Genomic DNA, 23,899 nt, shown 5'->3' on the forward strand with positions numbered 1-23,899 from the left:
GCTTAGCCACAGGTAGGTCTTTGTCCTCAATCACCACGGCTATATGGTCCGCCCGTATGAGGCCTGGAAAATATCTTAGACTTAGCCTCTACCTCCTTCGCAGGGGGTTCAGAATCACATAAGTCAAGAATTTCACCATCATCTGACGTCATGTCATTCTCCTCATAATGTGTAGACTGGGATGACAATAATAGCCTTTTAGCAGGCCGAAGCAGTGATTCCTGCAAAATCTGTTCGGTTTTGTACCGTGGTAGACAGAGTGCACCCAGATATGTTCTGGAGATACCTGAGGTGTATGCTGAGGGGGACATTATGCCACCATCATCTGCCCGGGGTACCCCTGCAAGAGAGCTGGGAACTGCTGCATGAACTCCATGGGGCAATACACGGGCGGAGCCGATAAACATCTCCCCTATCCCTATTTTCTTCCCCAATTCCTATCTTACATCTGACACAGGAAAACAGGACAGGTGCAGAGATCAGCACATACACCTCACTACCTGACATGGCAGCAGACACAGTGTATGTGACATTATACACAGAAAAAAAAATATATTTCTGTGATACAATTGAACCCCCCTGAACAGCACTTGTATTGTAGGGGTCTGTTGTAAAGAGAAAAAGGGATAGTTAAACTGGCTGACAGAGAAAAGAAAAATACAGGTAGACAGCACTAGTATAAGTCACATAAATGCAGAATAGCCTGCTATAATGGCGCTTATCGTCAACTACACAAGCTCTGTACCTGGTAGAACCAAGCACTACATACACTGACCTCACTAACGTGGAGGAGGGGTATGCAGAGGGGGACCCGGCTCCGCACCGCTGGAGCCTGCGACAGGCTGTAGAAAATTGCCGCCAGAGCTCAGAAATAAGGAGATGCCGGGAGAGTATAGCCAGCGTGCCAGACCGCAGTGGAATGGTGCGCTATGCAGCGGGTGAGGAGCTGGCTGTTCAACAGGGAAGGCATCCTCCCCTGCAGTTAACCCCAGGGACGCCGGAGCGTTCCACTCTGCGTTGCTTCTCTTGTCCCCGGTGGTCTAGTGGCAGCGCAGGACTCAGTCCCTGGCTCCAGGAGGGCACTTCCCCAGGGAACCCCCAGCCCTGGGGAAAAAAGGCGTGACTGTGATGGCAGGTATCCACCACGGGTGCCCGCTACTTACCAAATCCCCAGGCGTCCAGCCACAGTAAGGGATCCTCCGGGGTCCCTGCTAGTAAGAACCCCGGAAGCCTGCCGAGATCCCCAGATCAGTACTGGAGTCTCGGCGCCAGCGGGGTGACAGAGCGACGATGTGGACGTCCACAGGACCGCCTGGGGGCGGAGTATAGGAGAGCCTGGTGCATCCCAGGAAGATGAAATTTTTAACTGCGTGGTGCCCGGTTGTCCAAAGTCACCTATACCCCCGAGATATCCCTGTGGATACCTAAGGACCCTGATGTAGAAAAATGCTTTTCTCTTGTGTGAGATCTCATGTCTACCAAGATGTGACTTCTGTGTAAAACATTTCCCACACTCAGAGCATGGAAATGGTTTCTCACCTGTGTGATCTCTGATGTGTAACAAGATTTGATTTAACTGCAAAACATTTTCCACACTGAGAACATGGAAATGGTTTCTCACCTGTGTGACTTCTCTGATGCTTAACAAGATTTGATTTAACTGCAAAACATTTCCCACACTCAGAGCATGGAAATGGTTTCTCACCAGTGTGAATTCTCTGATGTGTAATACAATCTGATTTCCGTGTAAAACTTTTCCTACACACAGAGCATTCAAATGGCCTCTCACCTGTATGACTTCTCTGATGTGTAACAAAATCTGATTTAACTGTAAACCATTTTCCACACTCAGAACATGGAAACAGTTTCTAACCTGTATGACTTCTCTGATGTGTAACAAGATTTGATTTAACTGCAAAACATTTTCCACACTGAGAACATGGAAATGGTCTCTCACCTGTGTGACTTCTCTGATGCTTAACAAGATATGACTGATCTCTAAAACATCTCCCACACTCAGAGCATGGAAATGGTTTCTCACCTGTGTGATTTCTCTGATGTAGAATTAGATTTGATTTTTGTGTGAAACATCTCCCACACTCAGAGCATGGAAATGATTTCTCACCTGTGTGACATCTCTGATGTGTAATTAGATTTGGTTTCTGTGTAAAAGATTTCCCACACTCAGAGCATGAAAATGGTTTCTCCCCTGTGTGACATCTCTGATGTATAACGAGATCTGATTTCCGTATAAAACATTTCCCACACTCAGAGCATGGAAATGGCTTCTCACCTGTGTGACTTCTCTCATGTATAACTAAATGTGATTTCTGTTTAAAACATTTCCCACAAACAGAACACGGAAATAATTTATCAGGTGCATAAGCTGCACTGTGTCTAACAAAAGCTGAGGTATCAAGAGACCAGTCCTGATAATTCTAAGCATTAGAGGATATATCTGCACTCTGAGGTAGTGGATGTATATTTAGCGTAACATGATTATCTCCTGGAGATTCCTGTGTGATGTTATCTTCTATTTTAATATCTGTAGACAAGATGAGAGCTTCCTCCAAGTCATTCCTGCATGGGTGTCCATCTGAATAATAATAACACAGTTATTGTATTTCCACCAGAGTTCTTTATACAGCGCACACATATTACACAGCACTTTACAGAGAATATTTGGCCAATCACATCAGTCCCTACAATCTATATTCCCTCCCATATCTACACGCACTCACATTATGGTTAAATTCTGTCAGAAGCCAATTAACCTACCAGCATGATTTTGGGGGGAAACACATACAAACTCCACACAGCACCTTGGCTGGGAATTGAACTCATGAACTCAGTGCTGCGGGGCAGCAATACTAACCATTACACCACCATGTTACTATTATGAAGGGGTTTGGTTGTTTAATTTACAGGTATGAGCTATGACCACATTATTTCATTTCCAAATGAACAAACAATAAATAAGACTCTTTGAATAGATAACATTCCACACCCACATTATCAGCACATGTCATAGACCCAGCCCCAGGGACAGGCAGATGGCACATCACCAATGTATATCTACGCCCAAATGCAGACTTTGCTTGGTAACGTTCCCTAGCCATCATCACAGCAGGAAGCCTCATTAGCCAGTGACGTTGGTGAGCCACAATACCCATCTAGACCACCCTCACACACACACATGGGAAACCAACAACTGCGTCCACACTACACAAAGTTCCCCAGGTGGATATATATGTAACAAAAGCAGCCTCTATATGGTCCTCTGGTCACCCTCAGGGACAGTAGCCCCACCAGACTCATGTTACTAACTTAGGGTAATGAGTCACTGTATATAACCGCTGAGGGAAGCAGAGCGATAGGACAGAGCAACACAGAATGATGGCGACATAGAGCAGGGGGAGGCAGCAGGACAGAGAAGGGGGATGGTGCAGGGCACAGAGCGGGGGAGGCAGCAGGACAGGGTAGGGGAATGGTGCAGGGCACAGAGTGGGGGAGGCAGCAGGACAGGGCAGGGGAATGGGGGATTGGTATGAAATACCCCCGGCCGCCTGGCCGGCGGTTCGACTCCAGTCAGCGGCAGCCCGACAGGAGCAGTGTGCAACGCAGCGGAAGCCCGACAGCGCTGGAAATCCCGATCGTTGATAGGTAAGTATCCACTAACCTAACCTAACCCCCCTAACCCTCCTTAGGGGTGCCTAACCCTAACTTCCCCCCCAAGTGCCTAACCCTAATCCGCCCTCTAAGTGCCTAACCCTAACCACCCCCTTCCCCGCTGCCTAAACCTGTCCCCCTGGGGGGTGCCTAACCCTAAGTCCCCCCCGGGGGTGCCTGACCCTCCCTCTAGCCTAACCCTAACCCTCCCGGGGGGGTGCCTAACCCTAAGTCCCCCCCGGGAGCCCTAAACCTAACCCTCCCCCCCAGCGGCTGTCCGCTCGCGGCGCCCGGCATCACTAGGATCGTGATGCCGGGCGCCGGTCTCCCGGCGTCGGGGAAATGCGGGCGTCTACATCTAGATGCCTGGCATTTCACCCTTGCCGGGATAAGACAGTCGGGAAGCCGGCTGCCGGTATTTAGGCAGTCGGCTTCCCGATTGCCTCCCGGGGAATGGTGCAGGGCACAGAGCGGGGGAGGCAGCAGAACAGGGAAGGGGAATGGTGCGTGGCACAGAACGGGGAAGGCAGCAGAGCAGGGTAAAGAAATGGTGCAGAGCACAGAGTGGGGGAGGCAGCAGGACAGGGTAGGGGAATGGTGCAGGGCACAGAGCGGAAGAGGCAGCAGGACAGGATAGATGGCGCAGGGCATAGAGCAGGAGAGGCAGAAGGACAGGATAAGGGAATGGTGCAGGGCATAGAGCAGGAGAGGCAGCAGGACAATGTAGGGGAATGGCGCAGGGCACAGACGGGCAACAGCAGAAAGAGGAAAAAAGCAGAAGTGCAGAGCAGGGAACAGACTCAAATCAGTAGGATCATGGATAATGTGTTTCATCACATTGATCAGTGATTTAATCATTATAGCTACGTCCCCTGCACTGATGTATGATATACACAGAGTGTGGGGAGGAGACTGGTCAGATCTCTGGGCTGGTAACACACAGTGACATGATGTGAGGGGGAGAGGAGGAGTCTAATAGGGGCTGATGACTCCTAAGGTATGAGATACACCAGAGAGTGTGGGGAGGAGACTGGTCAGACCTCTAGGCTGGTAACACACAGTGACATGATATGAGAGGGAGAGCAGGAGTATAATAGGGGCTGATGGCTCCTGATGTATGAGATACACCAGAGAGTGTGAGTAGGAGACTGGTCAGATCTCTGGCCTGGTAACACACAGTGACATGATGTGAGGGGGAGAGCAGGAGTATAATAGGGGCTGATGTCTCCTGATGTATGAGATACACCAGAGAGTGTGGGGAGGAGACTGGTCAGATCTCTGGGCTGGTAACACACAGTGACATGATGTGAGGAGGAGAGCAGGAGTATAATAGGGGCTGATGGCTCCTGATGTATGATATACACCAGAGAGTGTGGGGAGGAGACTGGTCAGATCTCTGGGCTGGTAACACACAGTGACATGATGTGAGGGGGAGAGCAGGAGTATAATAGGGGCTGATGTCTCCTGATGTATGAGATACACCAGAGAGTGTGGGGAGGAGACTGGTCAGATCTCTGGGCTGGTAACACACAGTGACATGATGTGAGGAGGAGAGCAGGAGTATAATAGGGGCTGATGGCTCCTGATGTATGATATACACCAGAGAGTGTGGGGAGGAGACTGGTCAGATCTCTGGGCTGGTAACACACAGTGACATGATGTGAGGAGGAGAGCAGGAGTATAATAGGGGCTGATGGCTCCTGATGTATGAGATACACCAGAGAGTGTGAGGAGGAGACTGGTCAGATCTCTGGGCTGGTAACACACAGTGACATGATGTGAGGGGGAGAGCAGGAGTAGAATAGGGGCTGATGGCTCCTGATGTATGAGATACACCAGAGAGTGTGGGGAGGAGACTAGTCAGATCTCTGGGCTGGTAACACACAGTGAGATGATGTGAGGGGGGAGAGCAGGAGTATAATAGGGGCTGATGTCTCCTGATGTATGAGATACACCAGAGAGTGTGGGGAGGAGACTGGTCAGATCTCTGGGCTGGTAACACACAGTGACATGATGTGAGGAGGAGAGCAGGAGTATAATAGGGGCAGAAAAGAGTGTAGAAAGAGATTATTGTACAGACTGAATTATTAACCGAGAAGTATATTTTGGACTGGAGAAGCAAAGCCACGTAAATTGGGAGTACATACAAACATTCCACATATAAGACACTGGTTAAAATAAAGTCGACCACAATCATCACGGTGTATGGAGAGAATATTTGAGGCTCTTTTGTAAATTAGTGTTTATTACTCACCTGTGCTGAAATCTGTAGAGATTTCCTCCTCCTTACACTGCTGATCACCCCTCACATACGTCTCTTCTTCTCCCTCTATATCTTCTGCCTTTATATCAGTCACATATGTCTCTTCTCCCTCTATATCTTCTGCCTTTATATCAGTCACATACGTCTCTTCTTCTCCCTCTATATCTTCTGCCTTATTATCAGTCACACACGTCTCTGCTTCTCCCTCTATATCTTCTGCCTTCATATCAGTCACATACGTCTCTTCTTCTCCCTCTATATCTTCTGCCTTATTATCAGTCACATACGTCTCTGCTTCTCCCTCTGTATCTTCTGCCATCATATCAGTCAAATACTTTTCTTTTCCCTCTATATCTTCTGCCTTAATATTAGTCAGATTTTCACTCTAAATAATACACAAAATAATAAAATAGCATTTAGTAATTTCAGTTCCATTGATTGAGAATATCTAGAAGAATATTGGTGTATTACACAGGTCATATAATGAAACATCGGATCTTTGTACTTGATTATGAATCCTTCTCTCAGTCCTCTGAGGGACACTGGATACTATGAGGTATGGAGTGTGGAAACAGAAGCATGGTCACTTTATATTACGTGAAAACTCTCATACTCCTGCTTGTGTCTCTGCCTCATAGTATTCAGTGTCCTCCAAGTAGATGTTAGAGAAAACAGCAAATGATGTACCTGAAAAGTACTTTTCATTGATGTTCTTTGTGGCAGCTCTTACAGTGTGTTAAGTTCCATCTAACTTAGCTAGAGACAGCTTTATAAAAACACAGGCAATAGGATGGTATATAGGGCCTTATTCAGCTCCTGCTGCATTACGTATCTGAGCTGCGTTGTCCAATGCAGAATCAGATACTCTGCAGACCATCGGTCGGCTAATAGGGTCATGCAGCCGGCCGTCGCATCTGCGAGGAAGAGGCCAGGGAATCTCCATCAGCCAAAGGAGATCCTGGCCTCTTCCCTCCTCCCCAACAGTGGTGACACACCTCCGTTTTGGGTAACGGAGGCTGTCGTCGCCCTCTCCCCACCCACAAACCGCGGCAGAGTGTCAATCACTGACAGTCTGCTGACAGTCTCCATGCGGACTCTCAGAACCGTTCTGCACATGCACAGAACGAGTCTGGTGCCTGGGCAGATTCCTGATCATTGTGCAGTAACATGTACTGCTAAATTAGGCCCATAATGTGGATCCTCATTTCATGTCATGTTACATAGGTTTTGTGTAGTATGAGAAGCTGGTAAGAAAGTATCCTGGCTGAGTAGATGTGACAGGTGTAGTGCGAGTCCCCAGCATTATGGAAATTCTTCTGTGCATGTGCAAGTTGTCTGCGTCTTCTGACACTGTAAAGTAGGGATGCTAATGCTATCAAAGCTATTCCTGCACACAATGCTAGGTGATAAAGTATACCACTACTTGCTTGTGTTTGATTACATTCTTCTGCTCCTCCTGCTCATACTGTGTATAGATCCTAGCTTGTGTGTGGCTACTCACGTCTTCTCTGATCTTCCTGCTACTGATACTGATCTTCCTGCTACTGATACAGTGTCTGATCCTGCATTGTGTGCAACTATTCACCTCTCCTTTAATCCTCCTGCTGATATGTTGTTCCAAACCTGGCTCTGTTCTTGGCTATAATTTAGTGCACTGGCCAATGAACTGAAAAGCTTACACCAGGTAGCTGCCTAAGGTCTCTCCTGCTCTTATATATGGCTGCTAGTGTGCAGACCTCAAGACTGTGCAAACCCTGTAGAACAGTGCTACACATATCTTTACGTTTACTCACTGCATCCAAAACATCTTGTGGGTTACTTGCTTCTCACTGCCATACCTGCACCAGCTCCTGCCACTGGAATCCTCCCCTGAACCTCACTTGGTAAACTTATACCCAGGTCATGTGACACACTGTGTCTTTGAGAAACTTCCCAGCTGTCTCTGAAATATATATAATATGAAACAAGATGGGTGGGAACTCTGGGCCACCATGGAGTGCTGAGAGGAATAGGAATTATCAGGTACATAAATCACTGGTTTCACCTTCATTCCTCCTTGGCAGCCCTTACCATGGGTCATACCCATACAATACAATAGCGAGGGCCACGAAGAAACATTTAAAGCCACATATGCTGCATAATAATACATTTATTACATGGCTGTGTGGAGAACATGTCACACACTGAGAATCAGCAGAGGATAATATATCCCAATGGTAATAACTAGTGAGGTCACCCAGCTGCCTCTGCTACATTCTGTCACTGAGGGCTGAGCTTCCTTTGTCCCAGAAGTTACCTCTGTTCTAGCATAGGGGCATATTATTACCCCTGGTACCTTATGTGCACATTTCTTGTATTCCTGTGTGATTACTTCTGTGAAATGTTTGGACGGGGCACAAACTTTCTGAGGTTCCTAGGGTATCACCAATAAATATTCTATATACTTAGAACATTCTGTCCTGAGAGAACACACAGTTATCGCTCACACTAAGCCCAGTGACTGACGTCTCCTCACTTTGCTCCCCACTGGCTGTGGGTAAGATGGTAAAATACTCATCCTTCTCATGAGAAGTTCCTGAATCGCCCTATTAAAGCATCCAGCACTAGACTGAGAGCCCATGGGGCCACAAAGGATCTTACAGACAGATGGATTCTCTTCAACACCTGGAGATAACAAAGAATGCCCTGAAACCAAATTAGCATGTAAGAAAGCACTTACTGATGATACGTGTACCATGTGTGTATATAAGGCAAGTCTCTTACTGCAGGTGATATATCCTCCATGGCCTTGTCCATGCATCTACTCAATCAGCCCCAGGAACGGTGTGCTGAGAGAAGAATACTGGCACTTTGGCATTCTGGGTTGTGGCTATACTGTCCACCTGTAGAAGACAGAACCTTTCCATCAATCATTGGAAGAATTCCTGATGTAGGGACCATTCTCCTGGGGCCACTTACAGCCCAGGCAGTTTGCCACAGTATACTCCTTGCCTAAGACATGGAATTCTGAAAGAGACCAGAGGTTTTCTTCTGCCCAAGGTATTAGTTTTCTACTTCCAACATCACAGTTCTGCTTCTGGTGCATCCTTGGTGATGTATGATGTACACCCCAGTTATCTTCTCTATAAATACTTTCCCAGCAATTATGTATGGAATTGCTGAACTGCATCCCATACAGCTCTCATTTCTAGTACATTTACGTTGAGTTTCCTTTCTTTCTGTGACCAAGTCCTTTGTGTGGTCATATTAGTTACATGAGCTGGAATCTGTTGTCCATGTATCTGAGAGTGACATACCCGATGTCCTCAGTCCTGGGTCTTGTCACCAGATTATAGATCTCCTGGTAGGTGATGACAGGCTGTTTGTGATACCAGAGAGTAACCAACCCCAGCTGGAGACTTTCAGGTGCCATCTTGCCCAAGGAACTATTCCTATGGCTGAGAACATTCCCAATAATTGCAGCGCTCTCCTCATTGGTGACCAGTGATGAATCTGTACATCATACGCTAAGGACTATTGTCTGAGACGCCTTTCCTCTGACAGAGTTACTGTGTGCTGTATAGTATTTGTGCTCCTAGACATTGTATTTGCTGTGAGGGAACAAGCTGACTTTCTGTCTTGACCACAATCCGGCCATGTTTCTGCAATAAGGTCATCACCTGTATTTTCTTGGCGTCTGTCACATGTTCTGATTCTCCTACAACCAGGATGATGTATAGATGTGGCCACAACTAGGCCTCCAGATCTCTTATCTTTGCAGCAGCATTTCTGTAAGGGTCCATAGAGAAGTTGCCAGGACAAAAGGAAGGTCGATGAGTGGGTAATGGTGTCTCTGATCCAGCACCTGAGACACTTCCTGTGCTAAACTACAACATAAGAGGAAGCGTCCTGCAGGTCTATGGGTGTGAGGAAATCCTCCTGGCCGATAGGAGAGGATCAAATTCACTCTTCCCATGCAAAATGGTCTGACACTGACATAGTTGTTTAGCCTCCTCAGGTTGAGGTTGGTGCAAAAGAATCCTGATGTTCTCCTATGAGGAAAAGCCTTTGCTCTTCTGTCCTGAAGGAACTGAGACAATTGTGGCTGTTCTTAGTAAAGGTTGTAGGAGGTTCTGTAAATCATCTAGTTCCATTAATTCTGAAGGATTCTTAGTTTGTATGAAAACAGTTAATTCTGGACACGGTGGGGACTGGAGATACACTGAAGGCTGGAGGGACACTGTGGGGACTAGAGATACACTGAGGAAACTAGTTGTCAGGATCCGGCCTGGGATTGGCCTTTACTCACTGCTGGACTGGTATCTTTAGGCTCTGAGGCATTCAGACGTCAGTAGCAGTGGTGGGTTATGGCTGAAGATTCTCCCCAGGGTCCGGTAGGACCTCCATGCATGTGTCCGGGCTCCTGTGTTTGCAGGCATGGGCGCAGCCATGTTGGTTTATCTCACCTGACCAGTTTCCTCCAATGACAGCCTTGCTAGTCTCCCAGCTGATCTTGTGATCCAATGAGCAGCTGCCTGAGGGTATTTAGGACCGAATCCTACAACAGGAAGTTGCCTGAACAATGTTGTCGTTTTCAGGGTCTGCTGATGCTACTTCATTCCAGGTCTTTCCTTGTGTTACTTTTGTGATTACCAGTGCCGACTCTTGTGCTCCAGTGTGTTCAGATTATCTTTCCTGTGCTTGGGGCAATTACCTAATCATTGTGCTACAGTGTGTTCAGAATATCTCTCCTGTACTTGGAGCAATTACCTAATCATTGTGCTCCAGTGTGTTCAGATTATCTCTCCTGTGCTTGCAGCAATTACCTAATCATTGTGCTCCAGTGCGTTCAGAATATCTCTCCTGTGCTTGGAGCAATTACCTAATCATTGTGCTCCAGTGTGTTCAGAATCTCTCTCCTGTGCTTGCAGCAATTACCTAGTCATTGTGCTACAGTGTGTTTAGAATATCTCTCCTGTACTTGGAGCGATTACCTAATCATTGTGCTACAGTGTGTTCAGAATCTCTCTCCTGTGCTTGCAGCAATTACCTAATGATTGTGCTCCAGTGTGCTCAGAATCTCTCTCCTGTGCTTGGAGCAATTACCTAATCATTGTGCTCCAGTGTGCTCAGAATTTCTCTCCTGTGCTTGGAGCAATTACCTAATCATTGTGCTCCAGTGTGTTCAGAATATCTCTCCTGTGCTTGGAGCAATTACGAAGCATTGTGCTCCAGTGTGTTCATAATCTCTCTCCTGTGCTTGCAGCAATTACCAAGCATTGTGCTCCAGTGTGTTCAGAATATCTCTCCTGTGCTTGCAGCAATTACCTAATCATTGTGCTCCAGTGTGCTCAGAATCTCTCTCCTGTGCTTGGAGCAATTACCTAATCATTGTGCTCCAGTGTGCTCAGAATTTCTCTCCTGTGCTTGGAGCAATTACCTAATCATTGTGCTCCAGTGTGTTCAGAATATCTCTCCTGTGCTTGCAGCAATTACCTAATCATTGTGCTCCAGTGTGCTCAGAATCTCTCTCCTGTGCTTGGAGCAAATACCTAATCATTGTGCTACAGTGTGTTCAGAATCTCTCTCCTGTGTTGCAGCAATTACCTAATCATTGTGCTCCAGTGTGCTCAGAATATCTCTCCTGTGCTTGCAGCAATTACCAAGCATTGTGCTCCAGTGTGTTCAGAATCTCTCTCCTGTGCTTGGAGCAATTACCAAGCATTGTGCTCCAGTGTGTTCAGAATCTCTCCTGTGCTTGGAGCAATTACCTAATCATTGTGCTCCAGTGTGCTCAGAATCTCTCTCCTGTGCTTGGAGCAATTACCTAATCATTGTGCTACAGTGTGTTCAGAATCTCTCTCCTGTGTTGCAGCAATTACCTAATCATTGTGCTCCAGTGTGCTCAGAATATCTCTCCTGTGCTTGCAACAATTACCAAGCATTGTGCTACAGTGTGTTCAGAAAATCTGTCCTGTGCTTGGAGCAATTGCCATTCCCCGATGCTAAAGTGCATCCAGCCATATAGTACCAGTCACTACAACGTTCAGTCTGTACCGCTGTCACTACAGCATCCAGTCTCAATACCGCTGTCTTTACAGAATTCAATCCTCAGTGCCATTGTACCTCACGCACCAGTCCTCAATGCCTTGTTACTTCCTAGGTGCACCGGTGTATATATTAGAAGCTACACTAGGGTGTAGCTTAATCCCTGTGAGAAGGGCCAGGTTAGCAAGATTCTCTATTCCCGTGAGTGCCAGTTACCTGACCAAAGGACTGCGACCTGCCAGCTGGGTGCAGCTAAACCCATATCCCGCTAAGAGGGGTCACTGGGGAAAACCTCCTGGCTGGTTAGACTCTGCACCTTTGGTCAGGTCTCGCCAACTGGTACTCGTGGATGAGATCTTGCGTACAGGCCCCACGTCTTAGATTTCCCCTTCAGTCCTGAACCTCAGCTTGCACCCCACAGTAGGGGATTCCATATAACCGGTCGTGACAGTTTGCTCAGGCCCAGAAGATGCAAACCCGCCAGATTGGAGGACAAGGCGGTGGTTCTCGAGTTGCTTTCTCGAGTGGAGGCTCATGAGACATTTCTGTGGGTTGTGAGGCAACACCTGAAAGAATTTTCGGGGATATTTAAAGAAAATGTTTTTGCTCCTTCTATATCATCTCCAGCTATTTTTCAAGTACCACCGACAAAACCTCCTGTGTCTGGTTCTTCTGAGTCTCATTTTTCATCCTCTCCTACGGCCGGGGAAAGTTTTCAGTCTTCAAACCTATCTTTCGAGCAGTCCTTCCTACATCGTCTGCTAATTCTAGTGATCATAACCTTTTCCTAACCTTTTCTCAAGTTTTGGGACAACTCAAGTCTCCTCCCCAAGATACTCCAAATTATTTCTAAGTCCTCTGGTGTTACCCCTGAGGTTTCCAACATCACCGTCAGCGAGGCTGGAGTAAGACATTGTAGCTTCCTACGCCCTAAGCTTTCGGAAGGCGAACGTCAGCACCACTGGGAACTACATCTGCCTGTATTGTGGTTATGATGACCATTTCATTAGAGACTGTGTTCTTCATCCTTCAAGAGATGGGGACAAGGGTGTGTTCCTCGAAGACGGCACTTCCAGTTCTACCCAGTCTCCACAGGTGATCTCTACTAATTCAGTTTCGAACAAAAAGGGAACACGTTCCAAGCAAAAAGAAGCTTATAACTGGGGCCCGGCTACAAGATGCTTCTTCCCTAGGGACGTTAGGGGGAATAGGTCATCCTCCCAAAGTCAGAGAAACAATTCATATTAATTCTATCGGTCATGATTCGGACATTATCTGTGACATAGGAGGTCTCCAGCCAGTTGTCCCTGAGGAGTTACTTAGTAAACCAGTCTTAAACTCTTTAGTTTCAAGTCTTGTACCCCAGGTGGGGGTTATGAGTGGCTCACCCCAGGGGGTGGTCTTAGGTCCTATGTCTCGAGACAAGGCTTCAAGCTCCACATCCAAAGAAGGGAATTGAAGTGACATACTACAAGGAGGGGTTTTGAGTTTTGCTTCCCAGAAGGAAGATTCAAGTGTTACACCTCCAGAGAGGGTTGCAGATTTCATACCCCAGGAAGGGATTCCCGGTGTTGTACCCCAGGAAGGGGAATTTTAAGTTTTGTACCCCAAGAGAGCCTTTCGGGTTTTTCACCCCAGGAGGAAGTGTCTGGTCTTGCGTCCCAAGAGAGGGGTTCATGTTCCATACCCCAAGAGGAAATGTCAAGTCAACTTCCCCAGGAAGTCCCATACCTCGGCAGGGGGTTTCAACTCCTGCACCCCAGAAGGTGGCCATCATTTCAAATCTCACGCCCCAAGGCAGGGTTTCAAGTTTTGTTCATCAGGAGGGGTTTTAGAGTATTATATCCCAGGAGGGGGTCTTCTAGTGTTATACCCCAGGATGGGTTTTCAAATTTCATACCCCAAGAGGGGGTTTTGAGTCACTCACCCGAGGGAGTCTCTGATCTTGCATCCCAAGAGGGGGTTTCATGTTCTATACCCCAAGAGGTAAAGTCAAGTCAGTTTCCCCAGGAGGGGGTTTTAGGTCCCATACTCCAAAAAGGAGTGTCAAGTCCTGTACTTCAGGAGGGGGACTTGAGTCTCTCGCCCCAAGAGGGGGTTTCAAGTTCCGCACCTCAGCAGGGGGTCTCAAGTCTCATGACACAGGAGGGGGTTTCAAATCTCGTACCTCAAGAGGGGGGGTTCTAGTCTCTCGGCCCAAGGGGGTATTCAAGTTCCGCACCCCAGCAGGGGGTCTCACATCTCGTGCCCCAGCAGGGGGTTTCAAGTCTCACACCCCAGGAGGGGGTTTCTAGTCTTGTACCCCAGCAAGGCTCCTCAAGTGTTACACCACAGGAGGGAGTCTCAAGTCTCACATCTCAAGGGGGAGTTTCATGTTCTGTACCCCAGGTGAAAATATCACGTCCACTTCCCCTGGAAGGGGTTCCTAGTCCCATACCCCAGCCGGGGTTTTCAAGTGTTCCACCCCAGGAAGGAGTCTCAAGACTCACATCCCAAAAAGGGGTTTTGAGTTCCTTACCCCAGAAGGTCTCAAATCTCATACACCGAGAGGGTCTTCGGTTAGTGTTTTGTCCGAGTCAATTGTTTCTGCACCCCTTCAGTCGGGAAGATTACTAGATGATGTTACCGCCACACTGTAGGTGTCACTCAGGAGCCATCCGGAGTCTCTACGCCCATTTGCTTTGATGGAAATATATTGTAGTATTATGCTTTGGTGGAACATTTCCTCGCTATTATGAAATCCTCTCCATCCTTTGGAGTCAAGCCTACCAATGTAGTAGTTTATTATTTCATCTTTCCGAGGTGAAGCTTGGGACTGGGTTGAACCTATTTATGATCCGAAAGTCACCACTCCAGTCAACACCCAGACACATCCCCTGGTGTTCCTGTATAATGTCCCATTCCCAGAAGTCACCACTCCAGTCTTCACCCAGACCCATCCCTTGTGTCCATCTCTTCTGCACACTGGGGACACTTGCTGTAGCTGTACATAGAGTCCTGCTCTAGTGCCCGGAGCTCCTCCCCCTTACTCCAGCAGCAGCATCAGCGTCACATGACCGGCTGCCGTGTGATCCTGTTCTAGCGGCGGCTCCTGCTGTATCCCTGGTAATGTCATCTACTATTATTATACAGGGGGAGCAGCCTGTGGTGTCCTGTTATTACTATTATTATACAGGGGGAGCAGCCTGTGGTGTCCTGTTGTTACTATTATTATACAGGGGGAGCAGCCTGTGGTGTCCTGTTATTACTATTATTATACAGGGGGAGCAGACTGTGGTGTCCTGTTATTACTGTTATTATACAGGGGAAGCAGCCTGTGGTGTCCTGCTAATACAATTATACAGGGGGAGCAGCCTGTGGTGTCCTGTTATTACTATTATTATACAGGGGGAGCAGCCTGTGTTGTCTTGTTATTACTGTTATTATACAGGGGGAGCAGCCTGTGGTGTCCTGCTAATACTATTATTATACAGGGGGAGCAGCCTGTGGTGTCCTGTTATTACTATTATTATACAGGGGGAGCAGCCTGTGGTGTCCTGTTATTACTATTATTATACAGGGGGAGCAGCCTGTGGTGTCCTGTTATTACTATTATTATACAGGGGGAGCTGCCTGTGGTGTCCTGTTATTATTATACAGGGAGAGCAGCCTGTGGTGCCCTGTTATTACTGTTATTATACAGGGGGAGCAGCCTGTGGTGTCCTGCTAATACTATTATTATACAGGGGGAGCAGCCTGTGGTGTCCTGTTATTACTATTATTATACAGGGGGAGCAGCCTGTGTTGTCTTGTTATTACTGTTATTATACAGGGGGAGCAGCCTGTGGTGTCCTGCTAATACTATTATTATACAGGGGGAGCAGCCTCTGGTGTCCTGTTATTACTATTATTATACAGAGGGAGCAGCCTGTGGTGTCCTGTTATTACTATTATTATACAGGGGGAGCAGCCTGTGGTGTCCTGTTGTTACTATTATTATACAGGGGGAGCAGCCTGTGGTGTCCTGTTATTACTATTATTATACAGGGGGAGCAGACTGTGGTGTCCTGTTATTACTGTTATTATACAGGGGGAGCAGCCTGTGGTGTCCTGCTAATACAATTATACAGGGGGAGCAGCCTGTGGTGTCCTGTTATTACTATTATTATACAGGGGGAGCAGCCTGTGTTGTCTTGTTATTACTGTTATTATACAGGGGGAGCAGCCTGTGGTGTCCTGCTAATACTATTATTATACAGGGGGAGCAGCCTGTGGTGTCCTGTTATTACTATTATTATACAGGGGGAGCAGCCTGTGGTGTCCTGTTATTACTATTATTATACAGGGGGAGCAGCCTGTGGTGTCCTGTTATTACTATTATTATACAGGGGGAGCTGCCTGTGGTGTCCTGTTGTTACTATTATTATACAGGGGGAGCAGCCTGTGGTGTCCTGTTATTACTATTATTATACAGGGGGAGCAGACTGTGGTGTCCTGTTATTACTGTTATTATACAGGGGGAGCAGCCTGTGGTGTCCTGCTAATACAATTATACAGGGGGAGCAGCCTGTGGTGTCCTGTTATTACTATTATTATACAGGGGGAGCAGCCTGTGTTGTCTTGTTATTACTGTTATTATACAGGGGGAGCAGCCTGTGGTGTCCTGCTAATACAATTATACAGGGGGAGCAGCCTGTGGTGTCCTGTTATTACTATTATTATACAGGGGGAGCAGCCTGTGTTGTCTTGTTATTACTGTTATTATACAGGGGGAGCAGCCTGTGGTGTCCTGTTATTACTATTATTATACAGGGGGAGCAGCCTGTGGTGTCCTGTTATTACTATTATTATACAGGGGGAGCAGCCTGTGGTGTCCTGTTATTACTATTATTATACAGGGGGAGCTGCCTGTGGTGTCCTGTTATTATTATACAGGGGGAGCAGCCTGTGGTGCCCTGTTATTACTGTTATTATACAGGGGGAGCAGCCTGTGGTGTCCTGCTAATACTATTATTATACAGGGGGAGCAGCCTGTGGTGTCCTGTTATTACTATTATTATACAGGGGGAGCAGCCTGTGTTGTCTTGTTATTACTGTTATTATACAGGGGGAGCAGCCTGTGGTGTCCTGCTAATACTATTATTATACAGGGGGAGCAGCCTGTGGTGTCCTGTTATTACTATTATTATACAGGGGGAGCAGCCTGTGGTGTCCTGTTATTACTATTATTATACAGGGGAGCAGCCTGTGGTGTCCTGTTATTACTATTATTATTATACAGGGGGAGCAGCCTGTGGTGTCCTGTTATTACTATTATAATTGTACAGGAGGAGCAGCCTGTGGTGTCTTGTTATTACTATTATTATTGTACAAGGGGAGCAGCCTGTGGTGTCCTGTTATTACTATTATTATACAGGGGGAGCAGCCTGTGGTGTCCTGTTACTATTATTATACAGGGAGCAGCCTGTAGTGTCCTGTTATTACTATTATTATACAGGGGGAGCAGCCTGTGGTGTCCTGTTATTACTATTATTATTATTATACAGGGGGAGCAGCCTGTGGTGTCCTGTTATTACTATTATTATACAGGGGGAGCAGCCTGTGGTGTCCTGTTATTACTATTATACAGGGGGAGCAGCCTGTGGTGTCCTGTTATTATTATTATACAGGGGGAGCAGCCTGTGGTGTCCTGTTAATACTATTATTATACAGGGGGAGCAGCCTGTGGTGTCCTGTTACTATTACAATTATACAGGGGGAGCAGCCTGTGGTGTCCTGTTATTACTATTATTATACAGGGGGAGCTGCCTGTGGTGTCCTGTTATTATTATACAGGGGGAGCAGCCTGTGGTGCCCTGTTATTACTGTTATTATACAGGGGGAGCAGCCTGTGGTGTCCTGCTAATACTATTATTATACAGGGGGAGCAGCCTGTGGTGTCCTGTTATTACTATTATTATACAGGGGGAGCAGCCTGTGTTGTCTTGTTATTACTGTTATTATACAGGGGGAGCAGCCTGTGGTGTCCTGCTAATACTATTATTATACAGGGGGAGCAGCCTGTGGTGTCCTGTTATTACTATTATTATACAGGGGGAGCAGCCTGTGGTGTCCTGTTATTACTATTATTATACAGGGGAGCAGCCTGTGGTGTCCTGTTATTACTATTATTATTATACAGGGGGAGCAGCCTGTGGTGTCCTGTTATTACTATTATAATTGTACAGGAGGAGCAGCCTGTGGTGTCTTGTTATTACTATTATTATTGTACAAGGGGAGCAGCCTGTGGTGTCCTGTTATTACTATTATTATACAGGGGGAGCAGCCTGTGGTGTCCTGTTACTATTATTATACAGGGAGCAGCCTGTAGTGTCCTGTTATTACTATTATTATACAGGGGGAGCAGCCTGTGGTGTCCTGTTATTACTATTATTATTATTATACAGGGGGAGCAGCCTGTGGTGTCCTGTTATTACTATTATTATACAGGGGGAGCAGCCTGTGGTGTCCTGTTATTACTATTATACAGGGGGAGCAGCCTGTGGTGTCCTGTTATTATTATTATACAGGGGGAGCAGCCTGTGGTGTCCTGTTAATACTATTATTATACAGGGGGAGCAGCCTGTGGTGTCCTGTTACTATTACAATTATACAGGGGGAGCAGCCTGTGGTGTCCTGTTATTACTATTATTATACAGGTGGAGCAGCCTGTGGTCTTCTGTTACTATTATTATTATACAGGGGGAGCAGCCTGTGGTGTCCTGTTATTACTATTATTATACAGCGGGAGCAGCCTGTGGTGTCCTGTTATTACTATTATTATTATACAGGGGGAGCAGCCTGTAGTGTCCTGTTATTACTATTATTATACAGGTGGAGCAGCCTGTGGTGTCCTGTTATTATTATACAGGAGGAGCAGCCTGTGGTATCCTGTTACTATTATTATACAGGTGGAGCAGCCTGTGGTGTCCTGTTATTATTATTATTATACAGGAGTAGCAGCCTGTGGTATCCTGTTACTATTATTATACAGGGGGAGCAGCCTGTGGTGTCCTGTTATTACTATTATTATACAGGGGGAGCAGCCTGTGATGTCCTGTTATTAATATCGTGCAGTGGGAGCAGCCTGTGGTGTCTTATTACTATTATACAGGAGGAGCAGCCTGTGGCATCCTGTTATTATTATTTTTATTATTATACAGGGGCAGCAGCCTGTAGTGTCCTGTTATTACTATTATTATACAGGGGGAGCAGCCTGTGGTGTCCTGTTAATAATATGAGATATGGTAAGAACTTACCCTTGTTATCTCTATTTCTACGAAGTCCATAGGGTTCCACAGGATACCTTGGGGTATAGGTGTGACGTCAGTCGCAGGGCACCAAAGAGTTAAGCTTTCAGCCTCCCAGGATGCACTAGGTCCCCCTCCTATACCCCGCCCCCGGGCCAAGGCACCTCAGTTAGTTAACAAGCCATAGGCCGGAGGAGGAGAAGGAAGAGAGAGAACAAAGATCTGGACACATACAAGAATCGCATTCTCACCAGAGGGAGACGGAAAACCGGTGACCAGAGCAAAGCCCATCTGCAGCACAGGTGCGACAGGGCGGGAGTCCTGTGGAACCCTATGGACTTCATAGAAATAGAGATAACAAGGGTAAGTTCTTACCATATCTCATATTTTCTACTTCAGGGTCCATAGGGTATCCACAGGATACCTTGGGGATGTCCCAAAGCAGTATCCTTTAAGGGTGGGGACGCTCCTGTGCAGAAAGGAGAATCCGCCGCCCGAAGGAAGCATCCTGAGAGGCGAAGGTGTCAAACCTGTAATACCTCACGAAGGTATGGACAGAAGACTACGTAGCAGCCTTGCAGATCTGAACTGCCGAGGCACCACGTCGAGCTGCCCACGAAGGACCCACAGACCTAGTGGAATGAGCCTTCAGAGAAGGAGGGACCGGTAGGCCTTCATGAAGATAAGCTTCAGAAATAGCCATACGGATCCAGGCTGCCAAAGTTTGCTTTGAAGCAGGCCAACCCTTTTTACGGAAGCCATAGAGGACAAACAAAGCGTCCGACTTCCTAAACGAAGAAGTGCGGTCAACATAAGTCCTTAAGGCCCGCACAACATCCAAAGAGGCCTCACCCACGGAAAGACCTGGTGAGTTAAAGGCCGGAACAACTATTTCCTCGTTAACATGAAACTGGGAAACAACTTTGGGAAGAAACTCGGGCCGAGTGCGGAGCACTGCCCTGTTCCCATAAAAAAACCAAGAAAGGGGGTCTACAAGAAAGAGCCCCTAACTCAGAAACACGTCTGGCCGAAGCAATGGCCAGAAGGAAAACAGTCTTAGCTGTTAGCCATTTAAGATCCACTGAGCCCAGTGGTTCAAACGGCGGTCCTTGGAGAGCCCTCAGGACCACAGCCAAATCCCAAGGCGCCACAGGTGGAACAAAGGGCGGCTGAATGCGGAGAACACCCTGCATAAAGGTGCGCACATCCGGGATTGTAGCAATCGTACGGTGAAACCAGACAGATAGGGCCGAAACCTGTACCTTCAAAGAAGCAAGGCGAAGCCCATGATCTAGTCCCGCTTGCAGGAAGGCGAGAATCCGAGACAGACGAAACTCCCGCGGTGCATAACCTCTCGGTCGACACCACTGGAAGAACGTATGCCACACGCGATGGTATATCCTCGCGGAAGACGGTTTCCGAGCTCGTAACATGGTACGCACCACAGAGCTGGAAAACCCCCGGGACCTCAGCATGGCCGTCTCAACAGCCACGCCGTCAAAGACAGCCGAGTCAGGTCCGGGTGAAGGCAAGGACCCTGAGACAGAAGGTCCGGTCGTAGCGGCAACCGCAGAGGACTGTCCACGGACAGACCCTGAAGGTCTGAGAACCAGTGCCGTCTGGGCCACGCGGGAGCTATCAACAGGAGCGTCCCTCCTTCCTGTTTGAATTTCCGGATTACCCGTGGAAGAAGGGAGACCGGAGGGAACAGGTATGCGAACCGGAACGTCCACCGGACGGACAGAGCATCCACCAGAGACGCCCCTTCGTCTCTTGTGCGAGACCCGTACACCGGCAACTTGTTGTTGTGCCGGGACACCATGAGGTCGATTTCTGGAAGACCCCACCTGTCCACCAGTAGTTGAAAAACGTCCGGGTGCAGGGACCATTCCCCCGGATGAACGTCCTGGCGACTTAGAAAGTCCGCCTCCCAATTTAGCACTCCCGGGATGAAGACCGCTGATATGGCCGGAAGATTGCGCTCCGCCCAAACCAGGATCCAAGAGACCTCTACGAGAGCCGCCCGACTGCGAGTTCCTCCTTGCCTGTTTATGTAGGTCACGGTGGTAGCGTTGTCCGACTGGACCTGCACCGGGCGACCCTGGAGAAACCGCTGTGCCTGCTGGAGAGCATTGAAGACCGCACGGAGTTCCAAGATATTTATTGGAAGCTCCGCTTCTGTCGGCGTCCACCTGCCCTGGAACAAGTGTGGACCCGAAACTGCTCCCCAGCCCCGAAGACTGGCGTCCGTTGTCAACAGGACCCAATTTGGAACCCAGAACGGACGTCCCTTGTTGAGGTGGGTCGTCTGTAACCACCACGCAAGGGACAGGCGAACCTCCTGGGTGAGCACAATCGTCTGGGACTTCAGAGACTGAGTCAGCCCGTTCCACTTGGACAGGAGCAGGTGCTGCAGAGGTCTGGAGTGAAACTGGGCGTATTCCACCATGTCGAACACCGACACCATGGAGCCCAGTAACCTCATCGCCGAGTGTAAGGACACCCGGCGGCTGTGCAGGCAACTGCGCACCCTTGACTGTAAAGCAGAGATCTTGTCCTCCGTCACGAAGATCCTTTGCTGTCCCGAGTCCAATAAGGCTCCAAGATGCAGAATCCTCCGAGACGGGATTAGAGTGGACTTCTGCCAGTTGATTAGCCAGCCGTGCCGTTGCAGCAGTGCAATGGTCAGGTCCAAGTGGCGTAACAGGAGCTCTGGAGATCCTGCCACCAATAACAGGTCGTCCAAAAACGGTAACATGCGGACTCCCTGCAGCCGCAGAGAAGCCGCCATGACCGCCATCACCTTGGTGAAAACACGTGGTGCTGTTGCCAGGCCAAAAGGTAACGCCCGAAACTGGAAGTGGTCGCTGCGGATTGCAAACCTGAGGAACTGTTGATGGCGCAAAAGAATAGGGACATGCAGGTAAGCGTCCTGTATGTCCAATGACACCAAGTAGTCCCCAGGTTCCAGCGCCAGAATGATGGACCGTAGGGTCTCCATCCGAAACTTCGGGACCCGCAAAGACTTGTTGAGTGCTTTGAGGTTGAGAATCGGACGATATGACCCATTGGGTTTCTGTACCAAAAATAGATTTGAACAGAAACCCTGGCCCCTCTGGGAGAATGGAACAGGCACTATAACTCCAGCCTGGAGCATAGTGTGCAATACCTTCCGCAGCTCCGTAGCCTTGTTCCGGTCTGATGGGAGACCCGTGGTGAAGAAGTGAGCCGGGGGTCTGTGCCGGAAGGAGAGGGCATATCCGTGGGAAACCACCTCCAGAACCCAAGTGTCTGTCGTAGTGGTCGACCAACACTGGGCGAACTGTAGCAGGCGGCCTCCCACCCTGGGATCCCCCAAAGGGAGGCCCGGACCGTCAGGCCGCAGGCTTGTCATCTGGCTTGGGGGCCGGACGTCTGGTACTCCATGCCTGCTTCCGGGGCTTGACCGATTTCTTAGGGCCAGCCTGTCGAGGAAACGACTGTGGTTTGGGCCTGCCCTGGGCCCTAGATGACCGAAAGGACGATGGTCCCGAACCAGAAGGAGCAGCGGCCGACGGGAGACAAGCAGATTTGGCTGCCGCCAGCGTGGCCACAATCTTATCCAGATCCGGACCGAAGAGAACTTCTCCGGTAAACGGCAACGCTTCCAGACCTTTCTTGGAATCTGCGTCCGCCTTCCAGGATCGCAGCCACAAGGTGCGACGAGCAGCTACCGCTGCTGAAGAAATTCTAGACACCAGAGTACTAATGTCTAGAGCCGCCTCGTTGATGTAGGTGGCCGAATCACGGAGATTGCCAATCAACTCCACCTGTTCGGCCGGACAGTCGGATTCAAAAGAAGCCTCTAATGAATCCGCCCAGCGCTCCATCGCTCTGGCAACCCAGCAAATGGCCATAGCCGGCCGTGCTGCCCCCCCTGCAAGGGAATAAGCGGACTTCAGGCAGATTTCTACCTTGCGGTCCGTAGCATCCTTAAGGGAGGACATGGATGGCATCGGCAATGTGGCACTACGGACAAGACGGGTCACGTGAGAATCCACCTGTGGAGGGGATTCCCACTTAGCAAAATAATTATCCGCGAATGGATAAGCCACCGCCAGGCGTCTCTGCGGCTGGTATCTTTTGCCAGGTTGTTTCCACGCCTCCTCTAAATGGTCCACCAACTGACCTGAAAGAGGAAAGACTGTGGCATCGCCCTTCACATCTTTGAAAAAGGCATACTTAGATTTAGCCACTGGGGGAACTTCGTCCTCAATCACCAAGGCTGTGCGGACCGCCCGAATAAGTCCAGGAATATATACTTTGGACTTAGCATCAGCGTCCTTAGTATGGAGAGGTTCCTGATCGTAAGGATCCAGAATCTCCCCATCATCAGACGTCCCTTCGTCATCCTCATAAGGAGCGGACAGAGACGCCACCGGCCTTTTATGAGGCCGCATCACAGACTCCCCTTGCAACACATCCGACAAGTGCTGTACAGAACTCGTCAGGGAGTTAACCCACGCTGGCTCCTGAGAACCCGGGAGCGGGGAAATAGGGAGACTGTGGGGTACCACCAATTGTCGTGGGAACCCCTGCATGGGTGACGACACCACAGACTGCTGGGACAAACCCATCGGAGTAAACGCGGGCTGCGGAGCTAACTGGCCCACTAAAGCTGTTAACGCCTGAG

The 23,899-nt window shown here is 48.5% G+C and overlaps 1 pseudogene; it reads right to left on the reverse strand.

Annotated features, from left to right (window-relative positions):
- Positions 1 to 1,434: 1,434 nt before the first annotated feature.
- LOC148454310 (uncharacterized) overlaps positions 1,435 to 23,899 on the reverse strand; it is a 62,299-nt pseudogene continuing 39,834 nt past the window's right edge.

The sequence above is a fragment of the Taudactylus pleione genome, unplaced genomic scaffold (genome assembly GCF_031769625.1).
Source record: "Taudactylus pleione unplaced genomic scaffold, aTauple2 ptg001010l, whole genome shotgun sequence".
NCBI lineage: Eukaryota > Metazoa > Chordata > Amphibia > Anura > Myobatrachidae > Taudactylus > Taudactylus pleione.